The 15,541-nt window shown below is 42.2% G+C and overlaps 1 long non-coding RNA gene across 2 annotated transcripts; it reads right to left on the bottom strand.

The window, feature by feature from the left end:
* Positions 1–5,692: 5,692 nt before the first annotated feature.
* On the bottom strand, positions 5,693–12,520 carry LOC129619406 (uncharacterized). Of its 2 annotated transcripts, none has more exons than XR_008697864.1 (4): positions 12,268–12,520; positions 12,133–12,176; positions 9,024–10,173; positions 5,693–7,681 (listed from the first exon to the last, which is right to left on the bottom strand). It is a non-coding gene; the product is annotated as an uncharacterized LOC129619406 (long non-coding RNA). The 2 variants fall into 2 exon arrangements; XR_008697865.1 differs by having other exon boundaries at positions 5,693–7,599.
* Between the last annotated feature and the right edge of the window lie 3,021 nt (positions 12,521–15,541).

The raw sequence follows: 15,541 nt of genomic DNA, 5'->3' as shown, positions 1-15,541 counted from the left end.
ATGTTTCTGCATTCCTCCTTCTTGTAAGCATGTGAGTGTCAATGTGATAACTTTGCTTTTTAGTAGAACCAAGCAATGTTTTCTCCCAAGTGCCAGGCTTGAGAAGATCGCTAGGAGGGTGGAGTAGATTAATTTGTTTTGAAAACAAATTGTGCCCACCCAGCTGTGAATGGAGTTGGGTGCATCAGAGTAGATTGTGGTGAGAGGGTGGGGGTTAGCATAGGTTGTGGTGAGAGGGTGGGGTTGGGGGGCGTTGGCTGGTGGAAGCTCATCTTGCCACTTTGTTTCTGGTCCGGTTGGATATGGATACAAGAAAGGCTATTAGGTCATTCCAATTAGCCTATTTGCCAAAGACTCAAAAGGGGAGCTTTCTTAGTTTGAAATTTTCAAGTATGAGATGGGACAGCAATTAGAGGTGCAACTATTATAGGTTGTTTCATTTAGTCATTCAGGGAGGTGGAATTAGAAGGAATTGACCTCTAAGTCATTGTCTGGGACTGCAACCATGGGCTTCTGTCAGTAAGACAAAATCTCTGCCCTGGAGGAGCTGAAGTCTGGTAGGCAGTTATTTCATTTTCAAAGTCAGAAGTGGGTAATTTGAATTAAAGCCTGTAAAGCATATTCAGAATCACATAAAATTAAGATGGTAAATCAAGAACCGGACACTCTTTATCAGAATTGCTGCAGAGGTCAGGCTGCGGACAGCCTTAGCATCCTTGTCATGGACATTTGTCGGCCATCCTCTGGGCTTGAAATGCTGCTCTGGGCACTAAGGCTTTTACAATGTGAAACAGATGCAGGTCCTTTCCTCTGTATATTCATGGCGGTAACTTGAGTAGAAGTCAATTTATTTCCCATGCCTACAACTTTCAACCTTTCCTGATATACTTTTCTTCTTACCTAATTAGATGTGTGTGCTGATCCAGAATAGGGGCTTCATCTGTGGAAGGTTTCTTAAAGGCAGGATATGATTTCCAGAGACAGTAATTTGTACGATAGTACTGAAGTCAGTAAATTTTGTCCCCATAAATCTCCTTGATTTTATAAAATAAAATAGGAAAGATTAAAATATGCAGGAGACAAAAAGAGCAAAGGAAGATAGAAGAAAGAGGTGAGCGGTTCTCAAGTCTTTGATTTTCTCATTCTCCAGCACCCTCTTAAAGGATCTGAGGATGTTGAGAAGATATAATCATTTTGCTTAGGCAGAATTTGAAATGTCGTACCTTGAACAAGACATGGCAGGGCAAAGTTAAAATCAGATGAGAGAGAATGGAGTAAGATGTTTAGAGGGAGAATATCAAAGACAAAAGGAGGCAAAACACTGGAGGAAATTTCTGTTAAATTTCTGTTAAGAAAGTTCTGAGTTCTACTCACTGAGCGAATTCCTTAGAATTATGACTGAGATTTATTATTTCAAAACCAGATGTTTTGAAGTATATATAAACCATAAAATCTCAGCTCAGTACTGCACAAGTAACACCTGGAAGAACTGGTGAGATTTGAATAGTTTTGAGTGATGTTTTGTTCAATAATTGTTATGCCACCTCTTTGTGGCAGGCACTGTTCTATGAGCTGGCATGCAGAATTCATTCTAGTGATGAGATTGGGGTGAGGGAGAGAGACAGACAATGAACCAAATATATATTTATATATAAAAAATATACTACTTGACTATATATATATATATATATATATATATATAAAATCAGTCTGAGACATAAATGAGCAGAGAACAGAGCTATCTTGGGGGAGAGCTTTCCACACATGGAGAAGAGCAGGTGCAAAGGTCTGAGGTAGAGTGGTCAGGGACAGCAAAGTGGCCACAGTGCCTGATGCAGAAGAGCAGGAAGCAGAGTGGCAGGAGACGATGACAGAGAGCTAGCCAGGCTTTGAGTTTAGGTGAAATTTACAGGGGGTTCTGCAGAGAAAGGACCCTGTCTTGCCTTGACTCCTAAAAAATCATTCTGTTTGGTAAATGGAGGAGACGAGTGCAAACATGGAGAGCACTTAGGAGGCTATTGATATAGGCTAAGAGGGAGGTGATGGTAATTTGGACTGCAGTAATAGCTGTAAATGGAATCTAGATATATGTTCAAAGTAAACCAGATGCAACTGACTGATGATTCAGCTGTGGGATGTGAGAGAAATAAGGAGTCAAAGGAAATTCTAGACTTTGGCCTAAATAGCTGATTAACAGAAATGCCATTTTGTGAGATGGGAAAGGCTACAGAAGGAACAGGTAATAGGGGAGGGAGAAGTTCAAATGTTTGCATTTGGAGAAAGTAAGTACACTTCAGGCTTCTCTGGTGGCTCAGTTGGTAAAGAATCCTCCTGCAATGCAGGAGACCCAAGTTTGATCCCTGGATCTGGAAGATCTGCTGGAAAAGAAATGGCAACCCACTCCAGAATTCTTGCCTGGGAAATCCCATGGACAGAAGAGCCTGGCAGGCTACAGTCCATGGGTTGCAAGAGTCTGACATGACTTAGCGACTAAACCATCAACCAACCAACCAACCACCAAACTTCAGACACCTGTTGACGTCTAAGTGAAAACATTGAGTAAACAATTAAACATGGGAGACTGAGACCTCAGAAGAGAGATCTAGACTCGAGTTGGAAATCTGTGTGTCATCAACACAGAAAATCTGGGAACGTGGGTGGAGAAGAAAAGAGCTCTGAGGATAAGCCCTGGAGCAGGGCAGCATTTAGAGGTCAGAAGAGGAATAAAATGAAGATCTGGCCAAGGTGACTGAGAAACAGCAACAGTGAGAGTAGGGGAGAGGGCAGCGTGCCATCCTAGAAACCAAGTGAAAGTGGATGTTTTGAGAAACGGGCTAATCAGTTGTGCCAGCGCTTTGAGGGGTCTTATTGAAAGAGAACATACCATTGACTTTTTTCTAAATTGAATATTTTATTTATTTTTTGTTTATTTCTGCTGTGCCACAGGGTATATGTGATCTTAGTTCCCCAACCAGGAATGGAACTGTCGCTTTCTTCATTAGAAGCTCAGTGTTTTAACCACTGGACCCCACCCAGGAAGTCCCTCCACTGATTTTTAATGATCTGAAGAGCGCTGGTGTCTTTGACAGCAGGGAGTGATATGGACTCACCCTGGCTGAAGTGAGTCTGGGAGATACTGGGAGGAGAGAAAGTAGAGGCAGTGGATGTGAACCACTCTCTAGAGGAACTTTACTGTGAAAGACAAAATGGAGACATGCGTAGAGGGTGATGGGAGAAATTAGACCTTGTTGGTAAGAATAATCCAGTCAAGAGGGGAAACTGTTGAAGTCAAGAGAGAGTGGACAACTTCTAGAGTGAAGTTCTTGAGTCAGGTAGGGTCAGTTCATCCCCCACAAGAGCAAGGAAGGCAGCTCAGGAAGGGATGCTCAGGGAGGCTGGTCTGGGGTGGTGGGAGATGCCAGGAGTCCTCGTCTGGGTGATTCTGTTTTCTTAGGAGATTGAGAAGTGAGGTCATCAGCTGGTGGTGGAGAAGGGGAGGGTGTAGGAGTTGGAGGAGGGAGGAAAAGTGGACTAGTGCAGCGCAATGTAGCAGGACTACTGGGCAGCTCAGATGGAGTTTGAGGGTCACTACCAGAGTCTTTATGGAGATGACATTGCCAAGAAGACTTATTTCTCATCATATAAACTCTCATACAAGTTTTGAAAAATAATCAGTGTATTCCAAACTAGAGAGTGTTGTAATTTTTCAGAGTAACTAGGACCACACAGAAATTTTACTGCTAGCTATTGTTAAATTTAACTGGCAGCCTTTTTGCTTTTTAACTACTCATTCGTCTTATTTATCACATCTTTATCTCCCCCAAAGTTCACCTCAGTTCCTAAGAAGGACTGGAAATAGTCCTTAGGAGGAAAAAACGTTCTTACATCATTTTCCATGGTAACATAGCCCAAGATCTTCTATTACAATGAAGAATTGATACCACTATTATCTAAAAATTTAAGTGAAATAAAATTCTTCTTCCGGCACAGTTGAATATCTGTTGTGCTGATGAGAGATGAAAAATTAGAAAACGCTAGATCCTATCCTTAGGACACTTAAATTTAGGTAGAAAGTCAAAGCTAACATAAATGAAACAGTGGACAAATGTAGTGATTTTATTTTTAATTAATTTTATTAATTATTTCATGCATTACTTATATTAAGGTTTAAAATTATTTACATAGAAATGATATTTATTAGCATTTATACTATTGAAAAAATTAAGAATATACAAAAAGATTTTTTGTATGATGGCAAAAAAGAAATGGAAAAATCTAAACACCTACAGCAGAGGACTGGCTGAATTAGTGGTGGCTTATATATAAAAGTGAATATCACAGATTCATAAAAAATGACATTGAAAAAGTATGTATATTGGTGTTTTAGTGCTTTATTAGTACATTTTCTTTAAAAACTGCAAAACAGTATGATCCCCAAAGTGGAAAAACTGTCTAAGTGGCCATAGAAAAAAAGTGTGGAAGGATATACAGCCAGTGTTAAAGTAGAGCTTATGAGTGGTTTTTCTTTTTGCTTAACTGTTTTTTTTTTTTCTCTAATATAAATGTATTACTTCTGCAATAAAGAAAGCCAATAAAAGTTATAAAATTCAAGATGTGTGTAATTAAATTCTAATAAGAACTTAAGTGTTGTAGGTGTTAAGAGGGAAAAAAAAATTTTTTATGAGGGTTGAAACAGCCAGGAAGGTTTTCACTGAGAAGATGGAATTTGAGTTGAACATCAAGGCTGGGAAGGATTCAGAGAGGAGGAAAAGTGGCTGGACACTCAACACCAAAGTATCCCCAGAGGCTGGACTTTGGTCTGACCAAACCATCCATGTGTTGGAGTCTTAAGAAGGAGTTAAGACATTATGACATCAAGAAAAGTATATCAGAAAGTTATGGGAGACACTGCCTGCTATGACAACCAACAAGGAGCCCTACTGCATCGAGGAAGGGCCATTGTCATGGTGACAAGGTTTTTGAGAAATACGTTTCTCCTTCCTAGCCCCTCATTGGCCAAAACCTTGTATCTGTTAGAAAGCAACCACTTATGCGCCTGCCTTCACTTCTTTCATACATTCCCTGATTCCTTGATTCTGAAGGACAAGGAGATTTTGTCAAACATAGAGGTTGGAAGGTCATTCTCGGCAGGGAAATTGGGATACTGAAAGTTCAAGAATTGTAGAATGTTAAAAGTAACAGCCAGTAGCACAATATAAGACTAGAGAGGTGGACGTGGATCAAAAGCATGAAGATTTAATTTTATCCATAGGTCACAATGCTTCTTCAACTTTCCAGGGACATGCTTGTAAAATGGCAGAGATAGGATGCTAACAGCTAGGAAACCTGGAAAATGGCCCCAAATGCTCTTCTACAAGCATAGTGTGTCTGTGAAATCTCCTGTTATATGTTAAAGAATTCAACTAAACTTCTGTTGCCTCTATGATGAACAGGAGTTGATTTTACTATAAACTCTTATTTAAATAATTTAGTGTCCATTAGGACTAAAATTTCTCCTCCCACACTCAAAATCTTTTATTAAAATCAATGCACTGTAGGAAAATGCTCTTTATCTGTGTCTTCAAAGATGCTTGGAGATACAGGAAAGCCTGGCTGGGTGGCTTTCAACGACCAGTTGCCAGCTGTCAAAAGGGCATAATCAGTTTTGGTTTTAGAAAAGAACACAGCATCAGCAGCGTGAAGGGGCCAGAGGAGCTGGAGACAGTAGCAGAGATCCAGGAACAAGATGATAGGAGCCCAAACCAATGCATAGAATGGGACATAGACCAAAAGGAAGGGGTCTACTGAAAGACATTCAGAGATATTCAAAATGTAAGGATCACCTGCTTGAGGGAATGGGGAGAGGAAGGAACAACCAAAGGGAAGAGCTGATCCTGGGATGTGGGAGGAGAGAAAAAGCACTCTGGTAAAGTGAAGTGAAGAGGAACGAGGGCTGGGGCTAGAACTCTAAAAGCAGTGTTGAGGATGGGTGTGGGCAGGAATGGAGCTACCTGGAGGGGAGATGGTCCAGAGATGGGCACATCAACAAAAGCAAGGAGGACTTTTCAAGGAGGGGTCTAGGAACAGCATCCCACGAAAAGGAAAAGTCTGGAGGGACAATAGGGAGGTTCTAGACCCACTTCATGGGGAGGGGTAGAATGAATGGGAGATGTGGGTCCCTGGAGGGACTGAGAAAGACACGGAGGTAGGAAGAGAGACTGGTAGGAAGAAGAGACTGGAGATGAAAGGATGGAGTAAAGACAGATGCACAGGATATGAAGGAGGAAATACAGCATGAATCCAGAACTCTGGGTGGGCAGGAGTAGCCATGGATGGACAGGAGAAACTCAGACACTTGTGCTCATTTTGAGCATTAAACATAATCTGGGGGACAGATGGGCGGTCATCAGATATCTACTCGGAAAAGTGGAACCTGAAAATGAACTGGATTATCATCAAAGAAAGGACAATGATAAAATTTTGAGAATTAGGGATAAGTAAGAAAATGGGTTGAGAGCTGGATTTTTTTCCCCCCACAGGAGGAGGGTGATGAGTTCAAAGCTCAAATAAGCAAAATAATAGTATTGGTAATAATAATGACAATGATAATAATAATATTGCTTTCCTTTCCCCTTTTTAAAATAAGTAACTCTAGCAATATTCTCTTGTCCCCCTCAGAGCTTGTTGCAATGCCTAGCTTTTTTTAAATGAGTAAGTAAAATTTCAATGTTTGTCTCTTCCTTTGCCCACCTCATAAAGATGTTTTTTGGTCAATAAATGGATTATTTTCACCAATCATCACATATTTGCTTAAGAAACTTGAAGAAGTTTGGTTGTAGACAGAAGTAATCTGACAATTTTCTAATGACTATGAAAAGAAAGCCTGGATGCTTTTATTCTAATACCAATGTGTTAATACTAATTCTACATTTTCCCCCCTCAATCCAGCTTCTGAGTTTCTGAGGGGCACAGAGCTGAGTTCACTAATCCTATAGCAGTTTCCCCCAAAGAATCTAATAGGCTATACTTAGAGCTTTTCAATCTGTTTTTAAAAAACAAACTTGTTTATGTGATATAGTTACACAAGGGCATCCAACCTGAACGCTGGTAACAGCCATGCGCTGGTCAGCGCAGCTGTCCTGCACCCACGTGCGTGCGTCAGGCACGGTGCCTGCGTGGATGACTGAGATCCGGGCCTCGACTCTCTCCGTTTCACGAGGTGTTTCCTACAGAAGTCTCCCTCGGCACCACACGCCCAGGTGCTCACCTCACTGCACTTCAGGGGGTAGGTGTGTGTGGAAACCTGGTGACTCGTGCCCAGACTTGAACGGGGCGTTGGGTGATCTTGCAGATGAATGAAAACACCGAGTCCCTGTGTTTGTTCCAGTTTCACTTCAGCACCTTCTGGATTTACAACTTTGCCCAGATTTGTCGTCATCATCAGCCAGATCCTGTTGTTAGGTTCCCTCCATCCTTCATTTTTCTGAGGCTGAAAAGGGCGGTGTGAAGGTTGGTCTAGGATATGTCTCGGAATCGTGCTGGGCGGTGATCCAGAAAAGGGACCCAGATTCCCAGGTCTGATGAACAGTTCATGTGAACCTAAGCAGATGGTGAATCAGAGTGCTTATGTATTAATGTCTGTAACCTCCGGTGAGTTTGTTTCAGGATAGCCTACTTCACTCTGAAAAGAACAACAGGAAACACTACGAATTTCTTTTCTCCCAAACTTTCCTTTTTCAAATTCAGCGATAGACAACGTCGCTATTCCTTTCTGATCTCACCTGTGTTACCTACAGCCTCACCTGTGGGTTCCTTTCAATCATAAAGAATATCTTTGAAAAATATCTTACTTAGAAATAATTACAAACTTTTGGAAAAGGTGCAAGATTAATACATAGAACTCCCCTATCACCTCCAGCTCAGATATCCCGATTGTTAATATTTTGACACATTTGTGTGTTTTCTCTCTTTCTCCCCCTTTCTATCTATAGGTATCTGCATACACGCTTATTATTGTTATTCTTTTTCTGAATATTTGAAAGCAAGTTTCAGCATCATGGGCTTCCCTTGTGGCTCAGCTGGTAAAGAATCTGCCTGCAATGTGGGAGACCTGTGTTTGATCCCTGGGTTGGGAAGATCCCCTGCAGGAGCGAATGGCTACCCATTCCAGTATTCTGGCCTGGAGAATTCCATGGACTGTACAGTCCACAGGGTCACAAAGAGTCGGACACGACTGAGTGACTTTCACTTCATTTCAGCATCATGCCCGTCAACTCCTAAATGGGTGAGAGAATATTTTCAAAAGACAATGACTCTGTCCTACGTAAGCACAACGCAGCATCCAAATCAGGAAATCAGCATTGCTGTAACCCTGACAGCCAATCCAGAGACTCTATTCAGATTTCACCGACTGTCCCAACAACATCTTTTTCCTTTCTGGTCCAAGATCCAGTTCAGGATCACAGTTTTGTTTAGCTGTCATATGTCTTTGGTCTCCTTCCCTCTGGACCAGCTCTCTGTTGATGTCTCCTCGCCCCTGCCCCCTACTGTCTCCAGGGAAAGGGCCAGGAAGGGGGACAGAAGCATGGCAATACTCCTTTTAACTGTTATTTGATACAAAGTATTGGTACTACATATACCGAGGAGTTCATTTAAGATTTTGCAATCTTTGTTTGTATGCTATGTCTCAGTTTAAAAAGAAAAAGGTAGAAATAACCAGGTGGAAACAAATGTTTGTACTTAAATGATAATTAATAAACCATCCCAAATGAGTGAAGCACCCTCACCTCACAAGGACTTCTCAATGCTTTTCTCATTGCTTCTTTCCTGCCCCAGCAAACTCCTACTCACCCAGCTCTGCACGTAGTGAAACTTCTCTCACCCACCCTCCCCCCCAGGTCAGGGCTGCCTTATGTGTACCTTGAGCCCAAATCCTTTGCGGCATTCATTACACATACGTTCCACTCCTCTTTTTAAACGTACCTTTTAAAATTGTGGTAAAATGCATGTAACATAAAACTTACCACCTTAATTATTTTGAAGTGTACTGTTCAGTTAAGTACATTCCCATTTCTGTGCAGCCATCACCACCATCCTTCTCCAGAATTCCTTTCATCTTGCTAAAGGGAAGAAAACTCTGGAGACTTCCTTGGTGATACAGTGGTTAAGGGTTCAGCTTCCAGTGCAGGGGGTACAGGTTCCATCCCTGGTTGGGGAGCTGAGATCCCACATGCCTCACGGCAAGAAACCAAACCATGAAACAGAAGCAATACTGTAATAAATTCAGTGAAGTCTTTAAAACCAGTCCACATCAAAACAATCTTTTAAAAAACGAAAACTCTTTGCCCATCAACTCCCATTTCTTCCCTTCCTCAGCCCTTGGCAGTCACTCTTCTTGTTTTCTCTATGAATTTGACTACATTAGGTACCAGTTTTTCTACATCCTTGCCAATGCTTGTTATTTTTGTTTTTGTGATTTTGACAGTCGCCATCCTGAGGAGTATGAGGTGGTATCTCACTGTGGTTTGATTTGCATTTCCCTTAGATTAGCGACCTTGAGCACTTCTTCATGTGCTTGTTGGTCATTTGTATGTCTTCTTCGGGTAAATGTCTGTTCAAGTTCTTTGCCAGTTTTTTGATCACGTTATTTAGTTTCTTGTTGAGTTGTAGGAGTTCTTTATATAGTCTGGGTGTTTACTCCTTATCAGATATATAAATTGCAAATATTCCCTCCTGTTCTATAGGTTGCTTTTTCACTCTTTTGATTGTGTCTCTTGATGCACAGAAGTTTTTAATTATCCATGTAGTCCAGTTTATCTACTTTTATTTGTGTTGCCTGTGCTTCTGGTGTCATAGCCAAGAAATGATTGCCAGTTTTCTTAATTTCCTTTTTGGATTGTTCATTTTCCTCTTTTCGGAGTGGAACACTTGGCTCAATTTTAATCTCTTTCTCTGGGCAATAATCTTCAGGAGTGTAGAAACAGTGTCTGGTTTCACTCACAACTCCACCCCAAGTTCTTTGTATAGAAATAGTCACAGGGTACATGCTCAATAAATACTAGTTAAACTTTTCTAATAATGTCAGGCTAGCTTAGTAGACTCGTTGTCTGTTCTTATATGTGGATGAAGATTATGCTGAACCATTTATCTTGACTATCTTTTCAGCCCCCTACCCTGAAAAAAAAAATAAAACAAAGATTTACTTAATGCTTACTATATGCTAAGCATCTTTGTGTTACTTTATTTCTTGCAACAAGCCAGTGAGGTGGGCATAGAGTCAGAATACACTGTGTTGAAAGTTTGAATTCTGGAGCCAGACTTCTCAAATTTGAATCTGATTCATCTCCTTGCAAGCTGTGTGACCTTGGACAAGTTACTTCTCTCTGTGCCTCAGATTTCTATAAAAGGGATTCTTAAAATGTATAACCTTTAATTTGTCTTAAAGGATTAATTAAGATATATTAGTTGTTCAGCACATAGTAAATGCTTTGTAAATCTTAGCAATTATTATCTCAACTTGGCAATTGTGGGAGCCAAGATTTGAAAGGGGAAAGCTGCCCGTGATCACCCTGAAGCAATCTAGAATCCCTAAACACTTAAGCTCTGCACCAAAGTGCCTCCCATGTACATCATTCTCCCTTATATTCAAGACCAGGCAGTGAGGAAACTCACAAACGCCTCACTGATAAAATGTTTGAAGAGCTTGTGAGAAATAGAAACTCCCAGGATGCCAGACCAGAGTGTGCAAGCATATGGTCCTTTCATTTTTCAAAATTCACTTGGAATTTCTGGGGAGACTCAGGGTGTCCCGAGGAGAAATCTGATTCCAAAGACTAGAAGTCTTCACTCGGCAGATCATGCTCTGTCTGTAGATCTCCAGTGCAGACCAGCCAGACAGCCAGCGTGGCTCAGGTGGACCCATTGAAGAGTGGGGAGGGCACAAGGGGAGGGTCAGGGGCACCTCTGGCATTATCCCAGGCCAGAAGAAGAGGCTGAAGTCTGGCTCATCCTCCCTGTGTGTGCAGACTCTGCTGTCAGCATAAGCACACCACCCTCATCTTTGCCTCTGTTTGCAGTGATTCCAGAGCTCTGGAGAAATGGAAGTGATCTTATCCTTCAGAAAAGACCAGGACACTAGTCCCAGACTTCCACGTTCAGGGGAAGCAACGACCATTGCAATAGCAGAGTCATAGCAAGTTCACTCGTATCAATGGCTAATACTTATTGAGCACCCATTGTTTTTAGTGCTTTACCTACAATAGCTTATTTCTCCCTTAGGTGATCGGCACATCCTAGTTTTCCCAGGACCTTCTCAGTGTTTGCACTGGAAGTCCAGCATCCTAGGAAAGCCCTTCAGTCCTGAACAAACCAGTAAGGTTGGTCACTCAGTTTTATCTTCACAACCACCTTGGGTAGTAGGAATCTTGGCACAGAGGAGTGGAGTGCTTTCCTTAAGAGGCACCCCTATCAAGTAACTGAGGCAGGATTTGAACTCATGAAGTCTGGCTCCAGAGCCTATTCTTCTAACTAATCCGCAGCACAGCCCAAACCAGTAAAAGCAGCCTCTGCCAGTAAATGCTTGGTTTTGGTCCAGATACCAAATAGATGGCAAATAGTACTGGCAGCTCAAGGAGACATAGTAAATTGTGCAATATGAAATTTCCCAAAATTAAAAATGGAAACTCGCATTTTATTGCTGACAAAACGCCAAAGATTGCTTTCTAGACTCCCTGACTCTCAGATTGGGTTTATTCTGCTTTTGGTTGTGCCTTTTATTTTGGTGAGAGTGAGCATGGGGACCAGATCTGTTATTGTCACCTGGTTGGGGGTGGGGGGGGGGTGGGAAGGGGGAAGTCACTTTAAGGCAGGGGGAGGGAGCAAGGTGAGATTTTGGTTCCCTGTGACCAGCTTTCATCTCCTCCACTTCCTCCATCATCTTTGTGGAACATCACCCACTTAGTTGTCACCTTATTCCTAGTCTTCTTTTGCCAGATGGCAAAACCTCAGCTCTACTCCTCCTTAAGGTGAGTGTAGGGAGGTGACTCATTTACCTTATGTATTAGTCAAGATTCTCCAGAGAAACAGAACTAACAGGATAGATAGATGATAGATTTATTATAGGAATTGACTCACATGGTTGTGGAAACAGAGAAGTCCCACAGTCTGCCATCTTCAAGCTGGAAAACCAGGAAAGCCGGTGGAATTAGTGACTTAGAGTCTAAAGACCCAAGTTTCCCTGGTGGTGCTAATGGTAAAGAACTTGCTTACCAATGCAGGAGATGCAAGAGACGCAGGTCTAGCTCTGGGTCAGAAAGATCCCCTGGAGAAGGGCATGGCAACCCACTCCAGTATTCTTGCCTGGGAAATCCTATGGACAGAGGATCCTGGTGGGCTGTGGTCGATGGGGTCACAAAGAGTTGGACATGACTGAAGTGACTTCATATGCACATGCTCAAAAGACCCAAGAATCAAGAGATCTGATGTCCAACGGCAAGAGAAGATGAATGTCCCAGCTCCTGGAGAAAGAGAAATTTGGCCCCTCCTCTGCCTTTTGTTTTGTTCAGACCCTAAGTGGATTAGATGGTGCCCACCCACATTGGGGAGGATGAGCTTCTTTACTCAGTTTACTGATTCAATTGTTCACCTCTTACAGACACACCCAGAAATCATGTTTTACCAGCTACCTGGGCATCCCCAAGCCCAGTAAAGTTGACACATAAAATTAGCCATCACAGCTTCTGAGGCTCTGCCCTCTGCTGTGCTGGCTGCCAGTTTAACCCTCAGTGAGGTTTCCCACCAGCATAGCCCACCAGCATAGCCCACGCAGGGCGCAGACCAGCCCTGCCCTCCGATATGCCCCAGGGCTTCTGTTTACACACTCTTATGCTTCTCTGTCCTGGGGAAGTGTCTTCTCCTTCCAGTCTCGTCTGGTCCAGGAGATCTGGGGATGGGTGGTTGCCATGGCAAATGATAGTGATCTTCGGTTGTATTATACATCCTCCCCCTGCCTGGGAAGGGTTGGAAGAAGGAAGGGAGACTGGGAAAGACAGCTTCAAGCTTTCAGGTAGAGTTCTCAGACTGTACCCCAAACCACAATTCTCTCCTGATACCCAAGCTCTCATAGCAGCATCCAGCCTACCCTTCCTGCCCAGTGGGTTTCTTCATTGTTTAGGGGGTTTTGTTCTCCTTTCCTCTCTGGGGTTCTGAGGTTGCTCCCTGTGATGCAGCCTCTGTTACTCTCCTCTCTCCTCCTCTGGCTCATCAAATGAGTATGTGCGACCTCAGGAAAATTGGGCAATGCAACTGAATGCAGAGACGCTGTTCGGGAGATGAGACCTGCCGTCACATCCACGCCTAGCTGAGACTCAGCATGTGGCCCCTCCAAGACACTCCCTTATACCCATCATTTTTGTTCTTTGAAAGTTTCAGGAGCAAATGTTGCCTTTTTAAGGCTCTGACTCTTCTTTTTTAATATATCTGAAAGCTGACCAATTAATTAATGAATTTGCCTGAGCCATGTAACCTGTGGGTTCTTAGTTCCCTGACCAATGATGGAACCCTCACTCCCTGTAGTGGAAGCAGGGAGTCTTAACCACTGAACCACCAGGGCAGTCCCCTTCCAGATTTTTTTTTTTTTTAAGTCTTTCTTATTTCAACATTGTGAGAGAAGAAATCTGATCGGTGTAGTTGATGGCCAGACATCAGATGGCCAGAATGACTGCCTTGGGTGGGTTACAAGCCCACCTCTGATCCAATCAACAATTACCAAGTGGGAGAAGGGGCTGGGGAGAGGGAAAGAGCATCACAAGGAACAAGGTCATCCAAGTCTTCCCCTTCAGCAGCCATGTGTGTAGGTCATTCTCTCTTGAGGGGGACTGTTGGGGTATAAGCTGTAATCAATATCGTGAACATATTCATATGTCAAAAATGAGCTATTTTCTGAAATACTAACTTCCAACCTTGTTTCTTGTTTATTTTTGTTTTCTTCTCGGGGGTATGAAGGGGCTTCCCAGGTGGCTCAGTGGCAAAGAATCTGGTTGCCAAGAAGGAGACTGTTCCATCTCTGGGTCAGGAAGGTCCCCTGGAAGGGAAAATGGCAACCCACTCCAGGATTCTTGCTTGGGAAATCCCATGGACGGAGGAGCTTGGTAGGGTCACAAAAGAGTCAGATGCAACTTAGCAACTAGACAGCAGCAGCAGCAATGGCGGGGGTGTGAAAAGTAACAAAGAGGAGAAGCCTTTCGGTGGGCACGCCTTCTGTGGTCATCTAAGTCTGTGTTTTTGTTGCTTAGATGATTTGAATACAGATTTAAGTGCCATCAGATTTCACACAGATAAATAATGATTCACAGCTTCAGAAGAATACTGGTGTGTCCTTTTATGCTTGCCTTTCATAAGACTTTGCCCTTAAAACACTAAATCTCATCAACAGTATCTCTAACACGTTAATAGGAAAAACGGGTCTGTAGAGCAGTAACATTTTATGATTAAAAACACATTTATTTAAATGACTGAGTCACCTCTATTTGAATATTGCCTACTGCTCCCACAATAATAGCAGAAGTTTTTCACAGATGCTTTTCAACAGGCAACCCCTGCTATGTCTCTGCTAACAGTGTAAACCCTTGCATAATATGCCTGGATTTGATGTGTGCTCATTGCTTATCAGAAATTCCTCAGTTGCAGCCTGTCACTGATGAAATTATTTCCAAGGAGAACAGTGGGCACTTTTGGAAGATTCACTAACGCCACCGGCCACCAGGGTCACAGTTAGTATTCCACAACAGTAACAGTCGTGGTTTATGAAAAAGTCAGTCGTGATGTAACAGCATCCTTTGTTCACCTAAAGAGGAGGGTACAGAGAAAAATCTGACCCAAATATATAATCAAATGCAATAAAAATTGCTCCAATCTATTATTAGTTTATTTAAAACCATGAGTGACTCAAAGCACTTGCTGTTCTTTAGCTGAAATAGACACATACTGTTTATTCCATTAGAAAAATCTCAGATAATTCAAACCTTACTCATTCAAACTTTTGTGAGTGATGTTTGTTATGTGTGTCCATGTCACATGATGCTCCTGGTATTTTATTTTTTTCTCTTGATAAATTCAGAGCTTATAATTTTATTTTCCACAATTCAGTTCACACATGTTTTCAAGGGCACAACAGTTTTAGAAGATAAAGCATGCTTGTGTTTTTCTCACGTCATAGATAGTAAAATGGAGTCATGAAATCTTGCTGAGAATGACAAAGAATAAGAGTCAAGGTTTAGCAACCAGAGATCTGTTAGCTTCAAATCTTTGCTCAAATCAATGATTAATTCCATTTCCCAATAATTTCCTTTTAGAATATAGACCATTCCTGCCTCTCTTTTCCGGTACCTGCAGTGAACTCGAGTATAAAGATCTTGGTGATGTTTTGTAAAGCACACCAGGTAGGGGATTTCCAGACGCAGGTTACTTCATTCCTTAGACCCCTCCTCAAGCCCACATTAACGTTTGTGTTGAGCTGCCTGCGTTGAGACTATTTTTTTTAACT

Source organism: Bubalus kerabau, chromosome 9 (genome assembly GCF_029407905.1).
Source record: "Bubalus kerabau isolate K-KA32 ecotype Philippines breed swamp buffalo chromosome 9, PCC_UOA_SB_1v2, whole genome shotgun sequence".
NCBI lineage: Eukaryota > Metazoa > Chordata > Mammalia > Artiodactyla > Bovidae > Bubalus > Bubalus kerabau.
The sequence above is the reverse complement of the archived record's forward strand: the minus strand, read 5'-3'. Positions and strand labels throughout refer to the sequence as shown.